General features: G+C 42.4%; 1 protein-coding gene across 1 annotated transcript in view; it reads right to left on the minus strand.

Annotated features, from left to right (window-relative positions):
* Positions 1–20,385, minus strand: part of MYO1D (myosin ID) — a 361,825-nt gene that overhangs the window by 61,695 nt on the left and 279,745 nt on the right. The window lies entirely within an intron of this gene.

A 20,385-nucleotide genomic window follows, 5' to 3' on the forward strand; every position in this document is an offset into this window, starting at 1 on the left:
ATATAACTCAAACATTTAGGGCTAGATTTATCAAGCCCCTGCGGCAGCAAGTTCTCACAAGAACTTGCTCGCCGCGATTTATCAAGCAGCGGTCACCAGACCGCTGCTTCCCAAACATCTTCGCCACCTCTATTGTGGCGAAATGAAATCTCCTCGGTCGAGTCCGACCGAGGAGATTGACAGCTCCTGCCCGCGCGTGATTGGCTGTGCGCGGGCAGGGGGCGGGATTGCACGTGAGCGCAAAATTGCGCTCGTGTGCAATGTTAATTACCTGCGGGTAATTTCGCCCCGCCACAGACGAGCTGAGGCGTATAGGGGCGCATATACGCGCCCCTGTACGCCTCAGCATTGATAAATCAAGCCCTTAGTATCACATCCCTTTTGACAGATTCACAATCATCATAAAACTATCACACAATTACTAATATTCCATCATCTATTGAATAGGTATTCCCCTAAGAAGGGGAAGAGATGAGAAGTGAAAGGAGAGAGAGAGAGAGAGAGAGAGAGAGAGAGAGAGAGAGATAGAGAAAAGCAAGAGGGGAGGAAAAAGAGAGAAAAAAAGGGGGGGGAAGGGGTAAAGGAAGCATATTGGTTGTAGATTATGAGTTTTGCATTCGTGTTTTAACGCTGAAATAATGGTCATTTCATTGTTAAAACAGCACCACAATCATTACGAGTCTTGTTGGTATAGCTGTACCGCAAGCCTTTTAGCCTGTAACGCAACGTCAGTCTTGCACTCGTAAAAATTACGTTTTTTCATGGGATTTCCATAGCGCTGCCCATTACGAGTTTTGCGGTGAGGCTAAAAAGCTTGCGTTTCAGCCTATACAGAGAAGATCCATTTCGCAATCTAAAAGCAGTAGTTATGAGTTTTACAATACAAAACTGTTACATAAAACTCATAACTAAAGTGTTACAAAGTACACTAACACCCATAAACTACCTATTAACCCCTAAACCGAGGCCCTCCCGCTTCAAAAATACTATATTGAAGTTATTAACCCTAATCTGCCGCTCCCGACATCGCCGCCACTAATAAAATTTATTAACCCCTATTCTGCCGCTCCCTGACATCGTCACCACTATAATAAAGTTATTAACCCCTAAACCGCCACCCTCTCGCCTTGCAAACACTATTTAAATATTATAAACCCCTAATCTGCCCTCTGCCCACATCGCCCCCACTATATTAAAGTTATTAACCCCTAAATCCGCCGCCACTATAATAAACCTATTAACCCCTAAATCGAAAGCCCCCACAACGAAATATACTAAATTAAACTATTAACCCCTAGCCCGAAAGCCCCCCACATCACAATAAACTAATTTAAACTAGTAACCCCTAAACCTAACACCCCCAACTTTATATTAAAATTACAATTTCCCTATCAAATTAAATTAAAACTTATCTGTCAAATTAAAAAAACTAAGTTTAAACTGACAATTCAACTAATATAACTATTTAACTAATATTAAACTAACTACCAATTAAATAAAGTAAAATACACATTAACAAAATCCTAACATAACTCTAAAAATTACAAAATATCCAATTACAATTTGTTTTTACCAAATTATGAAAAATAACAAACGAAATTATCAAAAATAAAAAAGAATTACACCTAATCCAATAGCCCTATCAAAATAAAAAAAAAAAACACCCCAAAAAAAACAAAACCTAGCCTACAATAAACTACCAATAGCCCTTAAAAGGGCCTTTTGTAGGGCATTGGACAGTAAAACCCACCACCCAACCAACCCCCCAAAATAAAAAACCTAACTAACAAAAACCTTAACTACCCATTGCCCTGAAAATGGAATTTGTATGAGCCAATGCCGCCCATACTGTCTGGAAAAAAGTCTGGCCATTAAGGTTGAGTTTAATGAATTTGTTGGTACTGTATATTTAAGCCTTGGAGAAACCTGGCTCTTCTCATAGGTAGTTAGGGAATTTCCAAGCTGGACTATTTGAGGTGTGGTGTGAACCATATATATCCATTGTGACAGCATCATGGTAAGACCACGTGCATATATGTATTCGTGAGTCTGTAATGTCATTTAGTAATCTTGAATCTGTTAGGTAATAGTCCAGTCTAGAACATGTACAGTGTGGGGAGGAGAAAAATGTATAATCCCTTTTGTCTGGATGGCGAGTCCGTCATAGAGGTCATTTTGTAGTATTAGGTTCCTAAACTTAGCTGCTGAGGACATTGTGTAGGAGTCCATGGTTTTACCCTGCTTGTTTTTTTTTTTTATCAACTGCAGAATCCCATACTAGATTGAAATCAACCCCAACCAAAATGTAACCCTGACGTAGGCATTCTATCTTACAAAGAACTGACTTAACAAATTTAACTTGTTGCTGATTGGGTGCATAGAGGTTTAACAGTGTACATTTTTTACCATTGAGCTTACATATGCATATGATGTATCTGTCTTTTTTGTCTGTGTCTAGATAGATCTGTTCAAAGTGTACATTTTTATGAATGACAATTGCAACACCTTGTGTTTTATCTGTATAGGATGCTGTCAGAGAATGTGGGAAGTGGGGGGATTTGTATGGACGCTGTTGATATATTAAAAATATCTCTTGTAAAAATATCACGTCTGCCTTTAGTTTCTTACTAAATGATTTTAGCAAGCTCCGCTTGGTGGGTGTATTTAACCCCTTAGCATTTAGTGTGAGGAATCTAAGAGGTACTATCGTATTTACCGTAATTTTCCTGGGAGAGGGGTAGAGGAGAGAAAAAAAAAGGGGGGGGGGGGTTTGTGTGTATTTAGTCAAAATAGATATCAATACTTGTTTCTTAGTTGGAGAAGTAGTGTTAAGAGGAGGGTATGGGGTACTGGGATTTGTCAAAATCCTTACCTGGTAAACTTCACATACGCCTTGTGTGTGTGTGTGGGGGGGGGGGTGAGGAGATGTGTTGTCAAATGAATGTAAGATCAAAAAGGATGGTGTATAAATGGTGCCAGAAGAATAATACTAAATTTAGGTCCGCCCACCGGAGAAACGGGCGGGAGCAGTGGACTCTCCTCCCACAGATGGAAATGAAATTATCAAGTAAGCATAATTTATGTTTTCCATCTTAATGGGAGGAGAGTCCACTGCTTCATTCATTACTTGTGGGAATAAATACCCAAGCTCTAGAGGACACTGAATTAAAAAAACGGGAGGGCAGAAGGAGGCAGACCCTAAACTGAGGGCACCACAGCCTGCAGAACCTTTCTCCCAAAAGCTGCTTCCGCCAAAGCAAAAACATCAAATTTGTAAAATTTTGCAAAAGTATGTAAAGAAGTGGCTGCCTTACAAATCTGCTCCATAGAGGCCTCATTCTTAAAGGCCCAAGAAGAGGCCACAGCTCTAGTTGAGTGAGCCGTAATCCTCTGAGGAGGCTTATGCCCCACTGTCTCATAGGCCAGATGGATCATGCTCCTCAACCAAAAGGATAGCGAAGTGGCAGAGGCCCTCTGCCCCTTGCACTTCCCCGAATACCCAACAAATAAAGACGAAGACTGTCTGAATTCCTTTGTGGCCTGAAGATAAAACTTCAGAGCCCAAACCACATCCAAATTATGAAACAACCTTTCCTTTCTGTCCCCTTAAGGAACTGGCAGTAAGATCTTTATCCAGTCCATCCTGGAGAAAAGCCAGAATCTTGGATACCCTAACTTTCTGCCAGGGATATCCACGTTCCTCACTCCAGGATACTTAGGTCCTCCACATCTTTTGATAGATGCGACGAGTGACCGGTTTCCTGGCCTGGATGAGAGTATCGATCACTCTCTCAGAAAAGCCTCTCTTGGCCAAGACTAGGCATTCAATCTCCACGCTGTCAGCCTCAGAAAATCGAGATTTTGGTGTAGAATGGGACCCTGAACCAGAAGATCTCAGCAATAGGGTAACTTCCAAGGAGGAGACCTTGACATCCCCACCATATTCGCAAACCACGTCCTCCGCGGCCACAATGGAGCCATCAGAATGGTCGAAGCTTGCTCCCGTTTGATTCGGGCCACGACTCGAGGAAGGAGTGGCAATGGTGGAAAAATGTAAATTAGGTTGAACCCACAAGACACCGCTAAGGCATCTGTCAGCTCTGCCTGGGTGTCCCTGGACTGCATCCCATATCTGGGTAGTTTGAAGTTGAGTCTGGACGCCATGAGGTCTATCTCCGGCGTACCCCATCTGTTGCAGATCTCCGCAAACACCTTGGGATGGAGAGACCATTCCCCCGGATGAAACGACTGTCTGCTGAGAAAATCTGCTTCCCAGTTGTCCACACCCGGAATGTGGATTGCTGAGAATGAACAGTTGTGGGCTTCTGCCCATTCCAGAATCCGAGATACTTCCCTCATGGCTAGGGAGCTTCTTGTTCCCCCCTGATGGTTATGTAAACCACAGAGGTAATGTTGTCCGACTGGATCTGATGAATCGGGATGACCCCAGGTGGGGCCAAGCCCTCAAAGCATTGAATATCCCTCGAAGTTCCAGAATATTTCTTAGTAGAGTCGACTCCTCTCGAGTCCATCTGCCCTGTGCCCTTCTGGCACCCCAAACAGCACCCCATCCTGATAGACATGCGTCGTGGTCACAATCTCCCAGGATGGTCTCAAGAAGGATGTCCCCTGGGACAGCTGTCCTGGGCGGATCCACCAAGAGAGGGATTCCCTCACTCGGCTGTCCAAAGAAATCTGTTGGGTTAGATCTGAGTGATCGTCGTTCCACTGTCTCAACATGCATAACTGAAGAGGTCTGGGAACCTGGCAAATGAAATGACATCTATACTGGATACCATGAGCCCAATCACATCCATACATCTGGCCACAGATGTCCTTGAGGAGGTCTGAAAGGCAAGACAGTTGGACGCAATCTTGGAACGTCTCTGATCTGTCATGGATATGGAATCTATTATCGTACCCAGAAATTTCACCCTGTTGCTGGGCACCAGAGAACTCTTTCCTTCATTTATCTTTCATCCGTGGGATCAAAGGAGAAGAAGAGCCCTCGAATGATCCTCTGCGAGACTGCAGGACGGGGCTTGGACCAGATAATCGTCCAGATAAGGGGCCACCGCAATACCTCTGGCTCGCGCCACCGCGAGCAGCACTCCCAGAATCTTCGTGAAGACTCTTGGGGCAGTCGCCAGACTGAACGGTAAGGCCACAAACTGGAAGTATTGGTCCAGAAATGCAAATCTTAGGAACCTGAAGTGGTGCTCGTTGATTGGCACATGAAGGAAAGCATCCTTCAAATCTATTGTCCTCATAAATTGCCCCTCTTGAACTAGGGGCAGAATCTATCTGATCGTCTCCATTTTGAATGATGGGACAGACAGAAACTTGTTTAGGCACTTTAGGTCTAGAATTGGGCAAAACGTGCCCTCCTTCTTGGGGACCACAAAAAGGTTTGAATAATACCCCAGACCTCTTTCTGCTAGAGGGACTGGGGCGATAACTCAGAGAGAGGAAAGACCCTTCACACATTCTAGGAAGTCGTCTCTCTTCTCTGGTCTTGAAGATAGGTTTGACAGGAGAAATCTGCCTCTGGGTGGATGAGTCTTGAATCCTTATTCTGTAGCCCTGGGCTATGACCTCCAGAACCCAAGGGTCCTGAACGCCTCTTATCCAGGCCTCCATAAAAAAAGATAGTCTGCCCCTACGCGATCCAGAGACAGATCGGGGGCCGTCCCTTCATGCCGATTTTGTCTCGGCGGGCTTCTTACTCTGCTTGGTCTTGTTCCAAGAGTGAGCTGGTTTCCAAGATCCCTTGGACTGCTTGATCTTTGCGGCAGGCTGTTGGCGTTGAGACTTGTCCGAACGAAAGGGATGAAAAATAGACCCCTTAGTTTTATTCTTTTTATCCTGCGGTAGGAAGGCACCCTTGCCCCCCGTGACCGTGGATATTATAGAGTCCAGACCCGGACCAAAGAGAACCTTCCCCTGAAATGGGAGGGAAAGTAATCTAGACTTGGAAGTCATGTCCGCAGACCACGACTTTTAGCTAGAACAGAAAAACCTGATGTCTTGGCATTCAGGTGAATAATCTGCATATTTGCATCGCAGATGAATGAATGAGCTACCCTTAAGGCCTTAATTAGTTCCTGTATCTCCTCGATGGGAGTCTCCACCTCGACCATAGCTGACAGGGTGCCATACAATAGGTAACAGCTCTGGCCACCACAGCTACTACCACTGCTGGTTGAAAAACGAACCCCGTAAGTTGAAACATCTTCCTCAACATGGACTCCAATTTTTTATCTATGGGCTCCTTAAACGAAGAACTATCCTCGAGCGGAATAGTCGTTCGCTTAGCGAGCGTGGAAATAGCACCATCCACCTTAGGAATGGCCCCCCACAGCTTGAGCTGAGCGTCTGGAACGGGGAACTGTTTTTTTAAAAGAAGTCGAAGGGGAAAAAGATGAACCGAGATTCTCCCATTCGTTCTTAATAATATTAGCTATTTTAATGAGAACTGGAAAGGTTTGTGGCACCACCCTGTCCTTGTAAACTTTATCTAGCTTAGGGATCGAAGGTTCCTCCGGTAGTTTCGGTTCTGAAACTTCTAACGTAGCAAGCACCTCTTTTAACAGGAAGCGCAAATGCTCCATCTTAAATTTAAAATCTGGCTCCTCTGCAGACGGAGGCCTAGATGTCCCCGACTCCGTCCTAGAAAGAGTGTCCTCCTAGGATTCGGAGATGCCCTCATCAGCGGATAATCTATCAGAGACTTCCAGCGGAGTAGATATATAATAATAATAATTTGCGATTTATATAGCGCTTTTCTCCCTGTGAGACTCAAAGCACTTTACAAATATACCAACATAAGACATAAAAGTTAGGAGTTTCTGAAGGTCAGATAAGCGGACTGAATGCCTGATGGAAGAGGTGGGTCTTTAGATTTTTTTTAAAAAGTCTGTAAGGACGGTGCCTCTCTGATTGCGCACGGTAAAGAGTTCCAGTAAGTAGGGGCAGCGTGGCAGAATGCTCTGGAGCCTGAGTTTGTCCTTATTCTTGGCACTGAGAGGAGGGATGTGTTGGCTGACCTAAGTGAACGGGATGGGATGTAGGGTATCAGGAGCTCTTTCAGGTACTGTGGGCCTTGGTTGTTTAAGGCTTTGAAGGTCAGCAGGCCAATTTTAAAATATTTTCGCCATTTAATTGGAAGCCAATGCAGGTAGTGGAGAACAGGTGTTATATGGCAGGAGGGAGTTTGATTGGTCAATAGTCTTGCTGCTGCGTTTTGTACTGTCTGAAGGCGATGGAGTTCTTTTTTTGGGAGGCCCAAGTAAAGTGCATTGCAGTAATCTAGCCTAGAGGATACAAATGCATGGATTAATGTTGGCATATCATCCGGTGGAATTAAGTGTTGTATCCTAGCTATGTTTTTCAGATGAAAGTAGGCAGATGTTATTATGGAGGAAATCTGCGGTTTAAAAGATAGTCCAGCGTCAATCAGCACTCCGAGGTTTCGTACCTTTGCTGAACTAACGAGTTCAGAGCCTCCAAGCTCCAGGCCAGTTGGGTGATCGTGGGATATTTTTGATGCCCGGGGTCCCCTCACCAAGAGTAACTCTGTTTTCACTTTGAGACAGCTAGCATTCATCCATTCTATGAGGTCTGTTAAGCAACTGTTTATGCGGCATGCTGGGTCTGTAGTATCTGGAGCAAAGGAGAAGTAGAGTTGTGTGTCATCAGCATAACAATGATACCTTAGGCCATGTCGGTTAATTATGTCCCTCAGTGGTAGTAAGTAAATTGCGAATAGCATGGGAGACAGCATAGATCCTTGTGGAACTCCGCAGGCCAGTTCTGTTGGTGCTGATGAGCTTGATCCTGATATTACTCTCTGTGATCTTAGTTTAAGTGTACCTTGTTTGTGGTGTTCAGCTGAAGGTATCTCTTTCTGGTAGTAAGATGGTCCGGTGGGAGTATATTTCCATCCGTTGAGTATCTCACTTTAGTAATGTCATCCGTTCAATTTTTATGAGTCTAGTTGTGCGTTATGTGGAGTCGGTATTGGTCCTTGAAATAATTATGATGAATTTTGAATGTAAGAAGGTTAAAATTAAGATAAATTCAGAAGAGGTCAGGAGCCTGAGGAAAGTGTGGCAGCCAGCAGCGGCGCCTCCCCCTGTAAGTCGATGACCCCTGGGACGGATAGATATGTCTCGGCTTTCACTTGTGCTTAACAGGGCATGGTAAGGTATTGAAAGCCGCAGAAACCGCAGTTTGTAACTGATCAGCGAAATATGGCGGCCAAAGGGGCCCTCCCGTGGGAGGATTAGTAGCGCCCTGGCGAGCTGCATGTGCAATCGGAGATGAGTGTAGGGAACGCACCTCGCGGGACAGAAAACCCTCAGAGGTGGACGGCTCAGTTGAACTAAATATCTTATTCTTTTTATATATGGCAATCTTACCAAAGCATGTGGAACAGAGTTGAGCAGGCGGATCAACCGGGACCTCCTCACAATAGACACAGTTATTAGTTTTAATTAGAGAGGGAGTAGCCTCTAACATATCAGAGTGCTCCATAGCTTACACCTTTAATACAGACTAGATAAGATTAAATGGCACTTTTATATCCAAATGGCCGATGCACTCACCACCTCCTATGACCCGGACATGGAGAAACCGCTTTGTCTCCTATACCGTCCTATCAAAGAGGAAATTAAAAGAGGCCACACCCAGTCACATGGAGTGCCATGCAGGACCACCCCTGAACCAGAGAGAAACGCGCCAAAAAGGAACCGTGTAGATCTCTCAATAAGAAACTGACTGTTCACACACCGATAGAGCCACATCTCGCACATGTCACAATAAACAATATTATGCACAAATGCCCCCTGTTAAATAACCTCCCTTCAGGGGGTATTAACCCTTGATTCTATACACATAAAAAGAGACACACTGTGACCCTGTCTTCTTACGTTATCATAAGTGTATAAATGAAACAATCTTACCAGAATCTATGCCATGGAACAGGAACACAGCCTTTCAATTGTGACAGGTTAGTAGCATCGCTCCTGACATGGACTTGAGAGCAGAAAGCAGGCAGCGAAACTCGTCAACACTGATTGCTTAAGGAGCTGTTAATCTGAGTCGGGATGGTTTCGTAGAAAGACTCTCCCTGCATCTCAGGACTCTAACATTCATCCATGCTCTCAGAGAGAGACTACTCCGAATCTTCCGACACTTCTCTGCCAACCTCCTGTGACCAAAGGCAAAGAATGACTGGGGGATGAGGGGAGTAGGGGAGGTATTTAAGCCTTTGGCTGGGGTGTCTTTGCTCCTCCTGGTGGCCAGGTTCTTAATTCCCACAAGTAATGAATGAAGCAGTGGACTCTCCTCCCATTAAGATGGAAAAATGAACCCATATATAACTTATACATTTTTACATTTGCAGCATAAAAAAATCGTCCCTCATATCTTATCTATGCATGAAACTATTAAATCTATTGCCTCCAAAAACAAAGTAATCAAAAACTTAGGGTTAGATGGAGTGATTTATTTTAGGTTTTTAAGCAAAAACATAAAACAACAACATAGTGATTACATGAAATATAGAAAAATGTGGTTTATAATGGATAGTAAAAAAAACAAACAAAAAAAACAGTTCATACTGTCACTTAAAGAACAATGAATGGGTATTTTTAGTATGTGCAGTAGGGCATGAGAAATAAATCATGTATGGTTACATGTTTAAATATAGGGCACACTTACCTACTCCTATCTGACCTAGTGAGTTTTGGATTGAGGTGTGCCTTCCCATATAAGACCTCTACCACTGGTAGGTAAAAATTTTGCTCCTGCTGAAATCTGGCTACAAGATCCCACAATACAAGCCAACATTTAACTTAGCAAATTCAGGTTCTTTTGTCCTTTGGTAATTTATGACCACAATAAACCAGAAAGCACCATTAGAATTAAAGTGTAGCTTTTATTAAATAGGTATGGAACATACTTGCAAGGCAAATAAATAAGTGGCCCATCTTATATGTTTTACACCCAATAACAATTTGGTAACATCTCAGAGCAGCAACATTGCCAATAAGAATAATGACGTATAATATCATAGGTAATAGGAAATAGGGTTATGTTTAAAGCTGGGGTAAAGGGTGAATTGGAAACATCTGCTCAAATTAATGGCCTGAGAAAACTTTATTTCAGATGTGATACAACTAGTTATTTGAGAGAGCTGGTTAAAATGACTTTGCACTATTACACCATTTGTACAAATCAGTACTAATACCAGTAATGTGCTTAAGGGACAGTTTGTCTGCTGGATAAACTGCAGATTACACACGGATCTTTCTGAACTAATGACTGCACATTACTCCTTGGTTGCCTTAAGCAGCAGAAGATCTTGTTTCTAAAGGTCAATGTCTACAGGTTCTATGTAGCAGCGATCAGATTAGGGGCATATCCTTGTCAGATGACTAGAATATACAAGAAGAGCTCATAGTTACGTTGGCAGGGAAAAATTTAATAAAAAGAAGATTAAAGTTAAAAGTTTAAAGGGACATTCTAATGTAATAATAATATTCTCTTATTAGAGCATTTCCCATTACACAAGAGCAAAGGGGTTTTACCCTGTACAACAGGTGCATTTCTTAGCCAGCCCTGAGCATGATGCCACAAGCTAGCCAATTAGGAGTGGTATATGCATGTGTCTACCAATAACGGACACAGCCTTCTCAGCTTTAACAGCTCTTTAGCATTATCAATGTTAACCCCTTGCTGTCGGTACTTATTTATTACATCAGAACAAAGTTCTGATGTAAACAAATAAGTATAAAATGTAAATCACTCGATCACACATGCAATCTCGTGATTTCAATGATGGGATCGGATCTGGGGGGGGGGTGCCTATGACGCTAGGCACGCCCTCCAGCCTGCGATCCCAGATAGGAAGCCATTATAGCTTCATGACATCAGAATAGCTAGGATGTTTCATGCCGTCCTAATGGCCCTAAAGCCCATCACTGTTAGGACGGCATGGAACATCCTAATGGCGGGAAGGGATTAAATACATAGGCCTATATTACAAGTGGAGTACAAATGATAGCACAAGGTTATCTATCAATTTCATGGCCCTGCACTAAGAATAAAGCACACTCTGGTTTTACAAGTGAATAGTAAAACAGTTTTACTATAGGTTGTTAGCGCGGCTGCCCTAACATTGCTCATATTACAAGTGGTGACTTATGTGTTGCACTCGAATGCACACGGAATGCTAACGGGAGGGAAAAAAAGAGAGGCGGACCCTAATCTAAGGGCACCACAGCCTGCAAAACCTTTCTCCCGAAGGCTGCTTCAGCAGAAGCAAAAACATCAAACTTGTAAAATTTTGGAAAAAGTATGTAAGGAGAACCAACCTTACAAATCTTATCCATAGAGGCCTTATTTTTGAAGGCCCAAGAGGAAACCACAGCTCTCGTAGAATGAGCCGTAATCCTCAGAGGAGGCTTATGTCCCGCTGTTTCTATGCTAAACAGATGACACTCCTCAGACAAAAAGATAAGGAAGTCGAAGAGGCCCTCTGACCCCTACGCTTCCCGGAAAAGAGAACAAACCGAGAAAGAGGTTTATCTAAATTCCTTTGTGGTCCGAAGATAGAACTTCAAGGCACAAACCACATCCAGAATACGTTGTAAAAGTTTGTTCGATGAAGGAGGATTAGGAAATAAGAAAGGAACCACAATCTCTTGATTGATGTTGCTAATTGACACAACCTTAGGAGAAAACCTAACTTGGTTCGTAAAACAGCTTTATCGGCATGAAAAGCCAGATAAGGAGGGACGCATTGCAAGGCAGCAATCACAGATACTCTGCGCACAGAAGCAATAACCAGTAGAAAAGGAACCTTCCAAGACAACAATTTAATGTCTACTTCATGCATAGGCTCCAATGGAGCACGTTGCAAAACCTTAAGGACAAGATTTAAACTCCAAGGAGGAGCTTTAGATCTAAACACAGGTCTGATCCCAGCAGAGCTTTAACAAATGGCTGCACATCTGGAAGCTCTGCAAACCTCTTGTGCAGTAACAAAGACAAGGCCGGAAAACTGTCCCTTCAGGGGACTTGCAGAAAAGCCCTTCTCCAGTTTATCCTGGAGAACAGAATAAGTAGGTCCTCTACACCTTATGATAGATGCGACGAGCAACCAGCTTACGAGCTTGAAAAAAGTAAAAATAACTCTCTCAGAAAACCCTCTCTTGGCTAGGACGAAGCGTTCAATCTTCACGCAGTCAGCCTCAGAGAATCTAGACATTGATGAACAAAGAGACCTTGGTCAGCAGATGATGACATCCCTACTAGATCCGCGAACCATATCCTTTGCAGCTAAGACGGAGCAGTCAGTTTCACTGACGCCTGCTTGACTCGAGCCACTACACTAGGAAGTAGTGGTAACGGTCGGAAAACATAAATTGGATTGAACCTCCAAGGCACCGCTAATGCATCTGTTAGCTCTGCCTGAGAATCCCTGTACCTCAACCCCAATCTGGGTAGCTTGGTATTGAGACGTTATAAGATCTTCATCTTGCAAATCTCTACAAACACTCGGGATGGAGAGACCATTCTCCCGGATGAAAGGATTGTCTGCTGAGGAAATCAGATTCCCAGTTGTCCACACCCGAAATGTGGATCTCTGACAGCGAACAAATGCAAGTCTCCCCCACACCAGAATCCGAGATACTATGGAGCTTCCCGTTCCCCACTGATGGTTGATGTAAGCCACTGAGGATATATTGTTTGATTGGAAACTGATTAACTGGGATGAACCCAGCAGAGACCAAGCCTTCAGAGCATTGTATATTGCCCGAAGATCCAAGCGAGATCAGGAGCTTTACCCTCCTGAGACCAGATGCCCTGTGCCTTCCTAGCACCCCAAACCGCTCCCCATCCTGACAGACTCACAACCGTAGTCACGATCACCCAGGATAGTCTTGAGACGGACGTCCCTTAGGACAAGTGATCCGGACAAAACCTCCAAGAGCGCTATTCTCCCGAATGGTTGTCTAGAGAAATTTATTGAGACAGATCCGAATAATCGCCGTTCCACTACTTCAGCATGCGCAGTTGCAACAGTCTGAGGTGAAACCTGGCAAAGTAAATTATGTCCAAGCTGGACACCATGAGACCAATCACCTCCATACACCGAGCCACAGATGGCCTTAAGGAGATCTAGAGGGCAAGACATGTTGAAGCTAGCTTGCAACGTCTCTGGTCTGTTAGAAATATTCTCATGTCTATGGAGACTATTATAGTACCCGAGATTCTACACTGGTACTTGATACAAGAGAACTTTCTCTAGATTATCTGCCATCCATGGGATCGAAGAAGACAGAGGAGATATTCCGAATGGTCCACTCTTCGAAAAATGTCTTTAGCTAGACCAAACGGAAGGGCAATAAACTGGAAGTGCTGGTCCAGGAATGCAAACCTTAGGAACTGGAAGTAGTCCTTAAGGATTGGTAGTAGGAGCATCCTTCAGATCTATCGTGGTCATGAACTACTCCTCTCAAACGAGGGGAAGAATGGACCTTATTGTCTCCATCTTAAACAAGGGGACATTTAAAAACCTGCTTAAGCACTTTAGGTCCAGAATCGGACAGAAAGTTCTCTCCTTCTTAGGGACCACGAAAAGGTTTGAATAGTATCCCAAACCTCTCACTGTGATAGGCACCAGGACAATAACTCCTAGAGGACAAATCCCGTACACACCCCAGAAAGGCTTCCCTCCGGTGGCTGAGAATTAAAACCTATCTTGTAACCCTGAGTTATGACCTCCAGGACCCATAGATCCTGCATGTCCCTGAACCAAGCGACTGAAAAGAGCGACATACTGCCCCCTACATGATCCAGAAGAGGACCGGGGACCGCCCATTCATGGCAACGTAGACTCGGCAGGCTTCTTGCTCTGCTTGAATTTATTCCAGGACCGAGCCGGCTTCCAAGAGCTCTTGGTTTGCTCTGGCTTAGCGGAGGACTGCTGACATGGGCTTTATCAGAATGAAAAGAACGAAAATCGTCCCTTAGATTAGTACATATACTCTTGCGGTAGGAGGGCACCCTTGCCCCTAGTGACCGTGGAGATAATTGAGTCCAGGCCTGGACCAGACAAAAATCATTCCCTTAAAGGGAAGGAAGAAGTCTAGACATAGAAGTCATATCCGTGACTTTAGCCAGAGTCCGACGGGCCTGAACAGAAAAAGCTGAAGCCATAGCATTCAAGCGAATAAACTGCCTAATAGCAGCAGAGATAAAATAATTAACAACCCTCAAGGCCATAACATTTTTCTGAGTAACGTCGAGGGGATCCTCCACTGCAATCAAATCCTATAAAGGAGTCGCATCAGAAGGTAGTTTCTCCAGTAACCGCGGCAACTCTTAACAGAGTTTCCATCTTTTATCCATGGACTCTTCAAACGAAGAACTATCCTCAAGCAGGATAGTAGTACGTTTAGCAAGCGTGAAGATAACGCCATCCCATTTAGGGACGGAACCTCACAACTCCATTGAGAGTCCAGGACCGGGGACATTTTGTTAAAGGGAGAAGAGGGGGAAAAGGAATCCAATCATGTCGCATTCATTCTTAATAATGCTCACCATCTAACAGGAGCAGGGAAGGATAAGGTACCACCCTGTCCTCAAACTCTATCCAATTTAGGAATTAAAGGTTCATCAGGCAATTTAGCCTCTGGAACCTCTAAATTCGACCAAAAACTTCCTTTAGAAGAAAGCTCAAATTCCTAAACTAAAGTCTGGTTCCTCCGCAGCCGGAGGTTTAGAGGCAGCAAACTCCAACCCAGAATGTTCATGAAGTCTCAGAAAAAACTTCATCCTCGGATAACCCTCCATTAAATCCAATAAATGATCTGTAACCTTTCGCTTGCGCTTAGCAGGGCAAGGAAAGCATTAAAGGCTGCAGACACCGCCATCTGATCTGCGCAGTAACGTCTCATGAAAAAAGGCCCCCCTCCAGAGGAGGATCAGCAATGCTACGGGAAAATTGCATGTGTAGACATAAGAATGTAGGGCACGCACCTCACTGGACGACAACTCCTCAGAGGTGGACGGCTCCGTGGTATCAAACATGTTTGATATTATCACATTATCAAGGCCTATGGAACATAATTGAGAGGGCGGAATTAAGGCCTCCTCACCATATAACAGGAATTACTCATTAGGAATAGAGGGAGTGTCCTCTAAAGTAACAGAATCCTCCATCGCTAGTGCAATAACCGGAGAACTAGAGAAATAAAACATCTTATTTTATTCAAAAAAATCGGCACCCTTATACCCCAATGGTTGGGGCACTCACCACCTCCTATGACCCAGTCAGTACACAGATTTATGATATAACAGAAATACCAATAGCACTACTTATAATTAAATAAACGTTCCCATATATGTGGTTACTGAATAGTAATTATTTCACTGGGGATGGTGTTTGTACTGATCAATAATTCAAGACAAATCAGTAAAGAACTTAAATTAAAGTACAAATGTAGCACTCACAACGTTTGATAGGTAAATAATTAATATTGGAGCAAAGGATAAAAAAATGAAATAAAACAACTTTTACTTGAAAATTAAAAAACGTAGGGTACAGGGGTAACTAGTTTAAAATTAGCATATGCTTACTTTAACAGGATAAAGTATAAGAATGACTTGGGACAAAGATGAAAACCTTGTAGCCTGGATACTACCTATATAATAGGTAACCTTGAGAGGTTCTATCTGTATCAAAATCACAGTGTGAATATACAGTCTGAGTTCACAGGAAGTGGTTATCCGGCTAGAATAGAATTCACAGCTCTTAGTAGGAAAACAGACATGTAGTATATCTGCTTACCAGTATAGGAAACAATAATAATGTCTGTAAATGAGAGTTAATTATGTTCTATAAATATTGGTAACACGGTAACCAAAGACCAATACCTTATGATACCAAGGACCTATGTCAGAGGTCAGTATCGAATACCTATACTTTATAATTACTGATGATGGTACTAGGTCCAAAGTTTATAACAGAGGGCATAGAGGTTTGCTATCAACTGTATAATAAGTGATGAGTTATATTTTAACTCTGGAAATACCAGAGACCTATACCTGTTAACTACCTGTAATAAGGCAATATACATATATATATATATATATATATATAGAATCAAAAATACTCTGGAAATGCCAGAGACCTATATCAAAGGAGACCTATACCCAAGGACCAATAATGATGTCTCTGAAGTGGAGTTAAGTGTTATTCTCTGTAAATATCAATGACACAGTAACAAGATACCTATACCTTTTAGTTACAGGTGATAGTACTGGGTATAGAAAGTCAGAGACTCATATAGATTATATGGACAGTCCAGTATCTGAAAAAATGCTTCTAAGTCAGTAAATTACTCTCTGGAAATACCAGAGACCTATACCTGTTAGTTTACCATGATAGAGCATAGATATAAAGAGTTATAAATTGAGTGGGCTGTCCAGTATCTGATAAAAAGTACTTCTAAGTTAGTAATTTTCTCTCTGGGAATACCAGAGACCTATACCTGTTAGTTTACCATGATAGAGCATAGATATGAGCTCATATTAAGAAGCCATAAAGCTAAATTAGCGTGCCAGGATGTAGTGAGGAGTGCCCACAGAACAGAATATAATTAAATACCTTGTAATACCGTTAGTATAAAAGTAAGCATAGCTGTCTAAAAAGAGGGAAAGGGGACGCCACTGACGCGTTTAGCCGTGGTGGCTGTATCAAAGAGCTGCCCTTTGATACAGCCACCACTGTGAAACGCGTCAGTGGCGTCCCCTTTCCCTCTCCCTCTTTTTAGACAGCTATGCTTACTTTTATACTAACGGTATTACAAGGTATTTCATTATATTCTGTTCTGAGGGCACTCCTCACTACATACTGGCACACTAATTTAGCTTTATGGCTTCTTAATATGAGCTCATATCTATGCTCTATCATGGCAAACTAACAGGTCTCTGGTATTCCCAGAGAGAAAATGACTAACTTAGAAGCACTTTTTATCAGATACTGGACAGCCCACTCAATTTATAACTCTTCATATCTATGCTCTATCATGGTAAACTATCAGGTATAGGTCTCTGGTATTTCCAGAGAGTAATTTACAGACTTAGAAGCATTTTTTATCAGATACTGGACTGTCCACATAATCTATGTGAGTCTTTGACTTTCTATACCCAGTACTATCCCCTGTAACTAAAGGTATAGATCTCTGGTATCTCCAGAGAATTCTGATTCTATTACTGCCCTATTATTGGTGATTAACAGGTATAGGTTTCTGGTACTTCCAGAGAGAACACAACTGCTCACATTTAGATGCATTTCTTATTATAAACCCAATAATGCCCTCTGGTATAAGCGTTTGACTTTTTATAACTAGGATTATCATTGGTAACCAAAGGTATAGGCATTAGATACAGGTCTCTGATACTAAAAGGTCTTTTGTTACTGTGTCATTGATATTCACAGAGAATAACACTTAACTCCACTTCAGAGACATCATTATTGTTCCTTTGGAATAGGTCTCCTTTGATATAGGTCTCTGGCATTTCCAGAGTATTTTTGATTCTATATATTATTGCCTTATCACAGGTAGTTAACAGGTATAGGTCTCTGGTATTTCCAGAGTTAAAATATAACCATTCATATTTAGAGGCATCACTTATTATACAGTTGATAGCATACCTCAATACCCTCTGGTATAAACTTTGGAGTTAGTACTATCATCGGCAATTATAAAGTATAGGTATTAGATACTGACCTCTGACATAGGTCCTTGGTATCATAAGGTATTGGTCTTTGGTTACAGTGTTACCAATATTTATAGAACATAATTAACTCTCATTTAGAGGCATTATTATTGTTTCCTATACTGGTAAGCAGATACTACATGTCTGTTTTCCTACTAAGAGCTGTGAATTCTATTCTAGCTAGATAACCACTCCCTGTGAACTCCGACAATATATTCACACTGTAATTTTGTTACAGAGAGAACCTCTCAAAATCACCTATTATATAGGTAGTATCCAGGCCACAAGGTTTTCATCTTTGTCCCAAGTCATTCTTGTACTTTATCCCGTTAAAGTAAGCATTTGCTAATTTTAAACTAGTTACCCCTGTACCCTATTATATAGGAAGTATCCAGGCCACAAGGTTTTCATCTTTGTTCCAAGTCATTCTTGTACTTTATCCCGTTAAAGTAAGCATATGCTAATTTTAAACTAGTTACCCCCATAACCTTCGTTTTTAATTTTCAAGTAAAAGTTAAGTTTTATTTAATTTTTTCACCCTTTGCTCCAATATTAAATTATTTACCTATCAAACGTTGTGAGTGCTACATTTGTACTCTTTTTTTCAGTTCTTTACTGATTTGTTTTGAAGTACACAGATTTATGACTCCTCTCTGATAGACACCCGGTCAGGAAAAAGGGAATGAATCACATGGTGCACAATGCAGGACCGTCCCTGCTATGAGAAAGTGCGCCAAGATTGTAAGCTGCATGGCTCTCAAAGTGAAAGTGAAACCTGTATATTCCATAACAGCCTATGAGCCCATAACATCTCACACATAAAAGCAGCATAAAATCAAATAAACATATAACATTATTCCCCCCGTTCAATAATCCCCCTAAGGAGATATTATCCCTTGATTCTATACAGATAAAAGGAGACACACTGTGACCCTGTCTTCTTGCGTTATCATACATATATAAAATATAAAATGATCTTACCAGAATCCACGCCATGGAACAGGAACACGGCCTTTCAAGTGTGACAGATAGTAGCATCGCGTCTAACATAGACTTGAGTGAAGAAAGCACGCAGTGAAACTCGTCAACGCTGATTGCCTATGGAGCTGTTAATAGGAGTCGGGATGGTTTCGCAGAAAGACTCCCTATGCATCTCCGGACTCTAACTTTCATCCATGCTCTCACTGTGAGGCTGACAGGACTACTTAAAACTCCAGTCCCATCTCAAAGATTACTACCCTCCATAAGAGACTACTCCGAAATCTTCTGACACTTCTCTGCCAACCTCCTGTGATGAAAGGCAAAGAATGACTGGGGTTATGAGGAAGTGGGGGAGGTATTTAAGCCTTTGGCTGGGGTGTCTTTGCCTCCTCCTGGTGGCCAGGTTCAGTAATTTCCACAAGTAAGGCATGCAGCTGTGAACTCTTCCTATATTAAGATGGAAATCCATACCTGGGAAGCCCACCATGATAGGATTCATATAGTGAGTCCCAATGTGTGTTTGGAAAAGGAAATAATTTTACTCAAAAAACAAAATGTATGCTTACCTGATAAATTTCTTTATTTTGCGATGTACCGAGTCCACGGATTCATCCTAACTTGTGGGATATTGTCCTTCCTGACAGGAAGTAGCAAAGAGAGCACCACAGCAGAGCTTTCTATATAGCTCCCCCCTTAACTCCACCCCAAGTCATTCGACCGAAGGCCAAGGAAGAAAAGGAGAAACTATAAGGTGCAGAGGTGACTGAAGTTTACATAAAAAAATACTATCTGTCTTGAATAGACAGGGCGGGCCGTGGACTCGGTACATCGCAAAAGAAAGAAATTTATCAGGTAAGCATAAATTTAGTTTTCTTTTGCATGATGTACCGAGTCCACGGATTCATCCTAACTTGTGGGATACCAATACCAAAGCTTTAGGACACGGATGAAGGGAGGGACAAAACAGGAACCTAAACGGAAGGCACCACTGCTTGCAAAATCTTTCTCCCAAAAATAGCCTCCGAAGAAGCAAAAGTATCAAATTTATAAAATTTTGAAAAGGTATGAAGAGACTACCAAGTCGCAGCCTTACAAATCTGTTCAACAGAAGCATAATTTTTAAAAGCCCATGTGGAAGCTACCGCTCTAGTAGAATGAGCTGTAATCCTTTCAGGAGGCTGCTGTCCAGCAGTCTCATAAGCCAAACGGATGATGCTTTTCAGCCAAAAGGAAAGAGAAGTCGCCATAGCCTTTTGACCCCTACGCTTTCCAGAATAGACAACAAAGAAGATATTTGACGAAAATCTTTGGTTGCCTGCAAATAAAATTTCAAAGCACGAACCACGTGCAAGTTGTGCAACAGACGTTCCTTCTTACAAGAAGGATTAGGACACAGAGAAGGAACAACAATTTCTTGATTTATATTCCTGTTAGTAACAACCTTAGGTAGGAAACAAGGCTTGGTACGCAAAACCACCTTATCAGCATGGAACACAAGATAAGGAGAGTCACATTGTAATGCAGATAGTTCAGAAACTCTTTGAGCTGAAGAGATAGCAACTAGGAACAAAATAGTTGGGTTCAAACGGAATCCCCTGAAGAACTCTA

This window comes from Bombina bombina, chromosome 1 (assembly GCF_027579735.1).
Source record: "Bombina bombina isolate aBomBom1 chromosome 1, aBomBom1.pri, whole genome shotgun sequence".
NCBI lineage: Eukaryota > Metazoa > Chordata > Amphibia > Anura > Bombinatoridae > Bombina > Bombina bombina.